We start from the raw sequence: 7,155 nt of genomic DNA on the forward strand, positions 1-7,155 counted from the left end.
TTTGCCGACACTACTACCACCTACATAAGTAAGCTTTTCTGTGTTACTTTCAAGTAATTCACTTAAGCTATTCCTGATTTAACTGTAAGATCTGTACTTCCCACTTTCGTATCAACAGCCTCAAAATGCATATTGTAGACTTCAGGATATGTTACAGGTCAGTATCACACCAAGATTGTGGAGAAAGAGGGGGGGGGCGGCATGTCACTCTCCAACAAGTGTTTACCAATAAATATGTGGCGGAAAATTACGGGTATAGGACGGCTTAACATGTGGAAAATGAGATTTTCATTATTCGCTCACTGTATTTAACATTTATTATTCCTTTAAAATCGCACAACAACTTCAATAAAACACAGTTTAATCACTCATCTGCACACTTATTTCGCAATAATGTCACTTTTAAACTGCAAATCCTCTAAGAGCTCTCTTGAATCTTCACGAGTCGCTCCCAACAGCCTTGATGTGGATAGATACGTACAGCAACCAGAACTGTGTCTGCAAAATCAGAAGAATTATTAAACAATTTTTGCTGTCACTAATTACAAGCAATATAATTGACAGAGTAGATTGCTAATATTTGCTGTAATGAAAGCCACTCAATGGGGTATATTTCACATTTTTAAGAACGATCTCACTTAAGTAATTAAGTCCATCGAAACACTTAGAAACTAACCTCTCGTCTGACGAAAACAGTCTAAAGACGCAGTGGCAATTTCTCCAGATCTGCTGACAATGATATTTTGAGTCATCACTTTACTGAGTGACTGAAATGTAGTTCGGGTACCTGAGAACATAACAATATGTTAGAATTCATTTTCTAAACACGAACTATTACGGTACTGTATGGCTACTAACATATTAATTACACTATTAATATTTTCACAGTTGTTTCTTTAATACAAGATTAAAGCCAACGGAAGAACAAACGTAAAACATACTTACCAATGACAGGTTTGTTGAGATGCAATTTTCTGTGTGGACAGATGTAGCTTTTTCATACGGTGGTAAGTCGCAGAAGTAGCAGAAGTCACAGAAATCGCAGAAGTAGCAGAAGTCACAGAAGTCGCAGAAATCGCGGAAGTAGCAGAAATCGCAGAAATAGCAGTGGCGGAGGGATACGCGACTTAGGTTTCTTAACTGCGACAAATCACAGTTAAGAATAACAGATACTGAAAAGTAGCATTCACAGAAATCACTGATATCGGAAAATCGCAGTTTAGCCCAACACTACTACGTACGAGAAGCGGCAGCAGACGATAAAGGTACAGATAAGTTATTATATCACAAAAGACGTCCCCCTAGGACCCACGACAATTGCTGTTTATTGTAGACTGTCGTTAGCAGAATATTACTTACAGTTAAGCCGTCGGCACACGGACCGTGCATCGGAACGTTGAGCGTTGAGCGTGCCGAGTTTCTGACGTCATAGTGTGGAATAGCACGTTCGGGAGTCTTTTCGAACGTGCAGAGCAATATCCGGCATGTCAGATATTCTGAGCGTGCGTCTGAGCGTTGGCCAATGAGAAGGCACAATGCCACCTACGTCACACGCACGCCGTCTCCGTTTCAGTACAGAGTTGTGAGGCGCCATATTGGCATTCATTTCAAGCCTGTACGTATATATGCCGTTTCTGAGCACCAGCAAATTGAGAATCACTGGAAAACCTGTTGTTAACTATGTGATTCGTTCCAATAAAATAATGAGAAACATCATACTCGTGGCAAAAGAATTATTGTAACTTGCGTATTATGAGAGTAGACTATTAGAAGTCAGCGACACTCTGAAGATCCACCCAAAACGCATTGTTCTTTGGCACAATTTGTTGTAATTAAATTTCAATTGGTAACATATGTACGAGTAAGGCTTTCAGAAAGCCGTAACACAATATGATCAGATACAAATGACAAGATGTTGGTTTAGTCGCCGGCGCGGTAGCTCGGCGTGTTCGGTCAGAGGGCTGCCTGCTCTCTGTAACAAAATAACTGAGTAGCGCCACTGGCGTGTCACGATATTTGTTGGGGCGGTGGTTCGCGTCTGTACGCTTCCAAATTTTTTTTCCTAACATTCGCATTTTTATTAGTTTCTGATACTTTATTATTAGTTTAATATAAGTATATGCTATAATAGTTGATGTTATGTAAATATAAGTTCACCTTTCTTTGAGGGATGACTCTGTTCGATTGGCTTAATCTACAGGACAGCTTGCGCAACTTGTATAAAGATATTTTGCTCCTCTTTCTTTTACGCTTCGTAATTCACATGTTGCAAAGATTCTGCTACTGGGTAGGAACAGTGATCAAATAAGACTGACCTTGGCATTTTACTGAAATGTGGGAGTGATGAAACAATGTTTATCTTATGCGGAGAAGTATTCCAAATTTGTACCGCACTGTTTGCAATGGAACTTATTGATCGGACATGGTTCTTTCCTTTTCGTGGACGACGGAGGAAATCTGCGTTTTAATAGAGGTAACGTGGGAATTTTACGCGCGCCCGTTGAGTAAATACTGTGATTTACGTACTAGAAACATCCCTCAACTGCCGCAAGAGTGCGTTGCGATCGCGTATATCACGTTGGTCCCACGTACCGTATGTACAAGTCGCATCGTTCCTGAGCGTTCAGCAGCACGTTGAACTTGGCACGCTCAGCGTTAACTTCGATAGCACGGTCGTGTGCCGACGGCTTTACCCGTAGATCGGACGAAAAATAAACAATTACAGCGTTTTTTTTTTCATTTATAAGTCTTTTTACGGTTCCGAGCATCAATCGGTATAAACGGAATCCTTACATGATCACAGAAAATATGTCGCAAAATAGCGACAATAATTCTCAAAAAGCCGGCCGAAGTGGCCGTGCGGTTAAAGGCGCTGCAGTCTGGAACCGCAAGACCGCTACGATCGCAGGTTCGAATCCTGCCTCGGGCATGGATGTTTGTGATGTCCTTAGGTTAGTTACGTTTAACTAGTTCTAAGTTCTAGGGGACTAATGACCTCAGCAGTTGAGTCCCATAGAGCTTAATTCTCAAAAACATGGCATAACATACAATAAATAAGGTACAATGAAAGTATCCAAAGAAAACTATATTTCAAAAAACGAATAATAAATAAAAATGTAATAATGTGATACTGTGTTTGTAATTATGCTATTTTCTGTATGTTTTAGATATAAAAAACCCACTGATCATGGCGATATCTGTCGCCGAAACTAGTTTGAGAAATAAACAAGTAAATAAATAACAAAGTGTTTTGCATCAAGGCGAACTCAATTTCTGATATTGTTGTTTTTCTGTGCAAACAAGGACCAGATGGAAGAGTTCCAAGATAAAGTTATTGATCACTTTCTGTTGGCCGTCTGTCTGTTTGACTTTTCAAAATCCTTTTTCTCAGGAACGAGTGTTTGTATCAAACTGAAATTTATGTCACATATTAAGATCTACGGTCTCTTGGCGATCTAAAACAAAAGTGAAGCATCTAAGTGAATTCAGTCAAAAGATACGCCCATTTATGTCACATATTTTGATACTCGAAACTCACCCATCAAAACCTAAAGGGTGCTTCCCTTTGTCCTAGAGTCATGAAATTTGTCGAGAAGCAATGTTTCACACTACAACCGAAGGACAAGACCTCAAAATTGTTAATCTGTAATCACATTCACACGAAAAAATATGTTTTTCATTTGTTACAAGACACTCTCTTTGTTTGTCCGACCACCTTCTCCTCAGGAATGGGTAGACTTATCAAGTTGAAATTCACGTCGAATTCGTAATTCTATGCTGCCTTTGCGGTACAATAAACGTCAGCATCGAAGTCAATGCAGTCAAAAGATACGGCAATTTGTATCACGTGTTTTGACAGTTGCAAGCTCACTCGTCAAAACCTACAGGATATTTCCCGTTGTCCTCAATTTGTGGGTGTTCAGGTACTTTTAATCACATACTATATTGTCGAACATTACTGTGTCCTTTGAGAGATATAATTATTTCGTCAACACTGATGCTGCTCAGACAGTTTTCTCAGACAGGCTTGTGCGAACATAGTAAGCTTTGGTCGAATTTTCAGTAACGTATCCTCTTCCCTCCATCAGTTCAGAAGCATTAACATAGTCCTGGGAATACAACAGAGACATTAGTTGTTTAAAGCAGTTTCGAGCTGTTATATCAGAAACTAGATTATACACCATATATTTTTCCAAATCAAATCCTTTATTAGGCATTTGTGCCAAGCCCATTCCCAAGTACACACACATAAGCTGCACTAGCTCAGCTATAATAATGCCAATAATTGTACCCAGTTTCTGAGCACAATAAATATTAGTTTGCTGATCTCAGTTTCAGCATTTCACGTGTCATTAGAGACATGGAATACTGCAAAGGCGTGGGCGCTTCTTCAGGTTCATCCGATGTAAGCTGCACAAATGGATGGATTTCTGGAATATAGTCACCATCGATCCCTGAAAACACTGTACCTTCTAGAACATCCTCAGTATTTACGGAATCAAAACCAGCTGACTGTTGCAACACCACTGCAGCAAAGTAAATTTCCCTCCGTCAAATTGCTAACGTTATTCGGAATTTCTTCGTCATCATCACAGTGAAATCACTTTCATTGGGATTATTTAGAAGGCCAAGAATGTCATCAGTCGTTAACTTAAAATAAAACACCTGATCGTTACAGACGCAATCATTCATAAACATAACCATGCCGATTACTGGGTGTTGTGTGATGTCCTTAGGTTAGTTAGGTTTAAGTACTTCTAAGTTCTAGGGGACTGATGACCATAGATACTAAGTCAGTGCTCAGAGCCATTTGAACCATTTGAACCATAACCATGCCCACTGTTATATATATATGTAACAGGAGTTCATTTCTACATTTCATGTATATTTCAATACACAGAACCAAAGGAATTGAAATAATTTGCTCACTAGTTGCTATTTAATAAAGAAAATACTTAATATATATTGACTAAAAACATATTACGCACATAAACAATGGATCTCACGTAGCCTGCACGATATGATTGGAACCAACTTCTGTACTGGGTCACTTAAGAAGTTACAAATATGGCAAAATATAATATTTCCACAAAAGTCCCAGATATTCGCCACAGAATGCACTGTGCGGATTGTATAAGCGTGTAGCAGCGAGCACTGGTTAACTAGCGCGGGCTAAAGACCAGAAAATCCATATAAACCATATTTTACATAGGCCTATATGTAACTGAGGGTACTACAAGGTTAATATCGCCAAAAGCCGTTTTAAACCCACAGCACCTCCCCCACCCCACCCCACCCCACCCCCCACCCCCACCCGTCCCACCAGCATAGAAGAGCACGCTCTGGAGGCACTATATGTTGCGCCACCCTTCTGACCCTCCACTCCTGACAAACGCAGATCGTGGCAGTGGAAAAGCGTGTATCTGTCGGTCGTATGGCAGACATGATACTCGTAGAATAGCAAATGGGAGCCCTCGTGTTTGAAGAGTCTACGGTTGAAACTGACCGATTTGTTTTACCAGAGCAGAATCGAGAGAATATCTACAAGGAATGGTAGTCAAGTAACACGGCAGAGACAGTAGACGAGAGTCACGCCTTGTCAACGACAGTCAGTTACAACAGCGACAGGGATGTCATAGTATATGGGCCCATGTCATCCACTTTCGAAGCAAATATTCTTAAGGAAACTGCATGCACTGGACGTTTGAAGTCGGATATCTCGCGAAATGCCATTGCTGACAGCGGCTTAGAGAACTGCACGTTTCCATTGGGCTAAGCAACTTTTAAACTCGACTACACTGACGGGAGGCATGTAGTGTGGTCCGACGAAATGCAATTTTTCCTTCTTTCAAATGATGCAAGGCGTCGATTGCACTGATGGACAAATGAGGCGTTTAACCTGTAGTTTGTGGGGAGTGCAGTTCTCTCCGACGACAGTTATGTGATATTATACAGAAGCACCAAATAAACTGGTACAGGTGTGCGTATTAAAATACAAAGATACGTAAACAATCAGAATTTGGCGCTGCGGTCTGCAACGCCTATATAAGAAAACAGGCGTCTGGCGCAGTTGTTAGATGGGTTACTGCTGCTACAATGGTAGGATATCAAGGTTTAAGTAGCGATGAAGTGGGGATTTTCCCGTACGATCATTTCACGAATGTACCATGAATATCAGGAATCCGGTAAAACATCAAATCTCCGACTTCGTTGCGGCCGGAAAAAGATCCTGCAAGAACGGGACCAACGACGACTGAACAGAATCGTTCAACGTGACAGAAGTGCAACCCTTCCGCTAATTGCTCCAGATTTCAACGCAGGGCCATCAACAAGTGTCGGCGCGCGAACCATAAGGCCATATCACATTAGGACATGCTGTAGAACAGATCTGGAGAAGGTCGTTACTGACTGAAACCGGTCATTGTCAAAGGAATTGATATTGTGATCAAAGACTGGAATAAAAAAACGTTTGACAGTGTTGGGTCACTGTTCGTATTCGCGACTACGTCGCAGCTGGTGACTTATAGTGAAGGTGGGGGAGGAGGGCATCACGGTCGACATACGGGTTGAGGCTGCGGCAGAAATCGGCTTCAGTGTCTCCAGCAAATATTGCGGAGGTGACGGAGGACGGAGGACGCGACAGCGGGGATTAAAGTCACAAGTTGTAGATTATTCTGCATCGAAACTTTAGGACAGTAGCAATTTTTCACCCTGAAGCATCCACAAAATTAAGGCTTCTGTTATTACCCCAAGTTATGGCACTCCAATGAAATTATAGCTACCCCAATCAAATTTATCCTCTCTACTAAGGTTCACTGTGGATGTTGTCTTCTTACATGATGTAGCAAGTTTCTTGTGCCTTCTCCAGTATTTAATATTTTAAACGAATGGAGCAATGACTTCATTCCTGCCGCTCTTCGTGTAATACTTCAGAACTAGGGACGGTACTATTCTGCAACACAACAGATGTCCGAAGACGATAGCGAGAAACTCCCTTATAGACTAGGTGGGGGCAACTCTTGTGCACTGCAGGTTCAAGCGCACCGTCTAATAGACCATGCCACAAAGCGACCCGTACATTGTTGACTCTACAGCGCTGTTCCGATTCTTATGCCATGTCTTTGATGCTACCTTATAACTATAAGCATTGTTATT

The 7,155-nt window shown here is 41.2% G+C and overlaps 1 long non-coding RNA gene across 1 annotated transcript; it reads right to left on the bottom strand.

The window, feature by feature from the left end:
* Positions 1–306: 306 nt before the first annotated feature.
* Positions 307–1,161, bottom strand: LOC126191045 (uncharacterized). Its single transcript, XR_007538314.1, has 3 exons — positions 946–1,161; positions 677–787; positions 307–498 (listed from the first exon to the last, which is right to left on the bottom strand). It is a non-coding gene; the product is annotated as an uncharacterized LOC126191045 (long non-coding RNA).
* Between the last annotated feature and the right edge of the window lie 5,994 nt (positions 1,162–7,155).

This window comes from Schistocerca cancellata, chromosome 6, assembly GCF_023864275.1.
Source record: "Schistocerca cancellata isolate TAMUIC-IGC-003103 chromosome 6, iqSchCanc2.1, whole genome shotgun sequence".
NCBI lineage: Eukaryota > Metazoa > Arthropoda > Insecta > Orthoptera > Acrididae > Schistocerca > Schistocerca cancellata.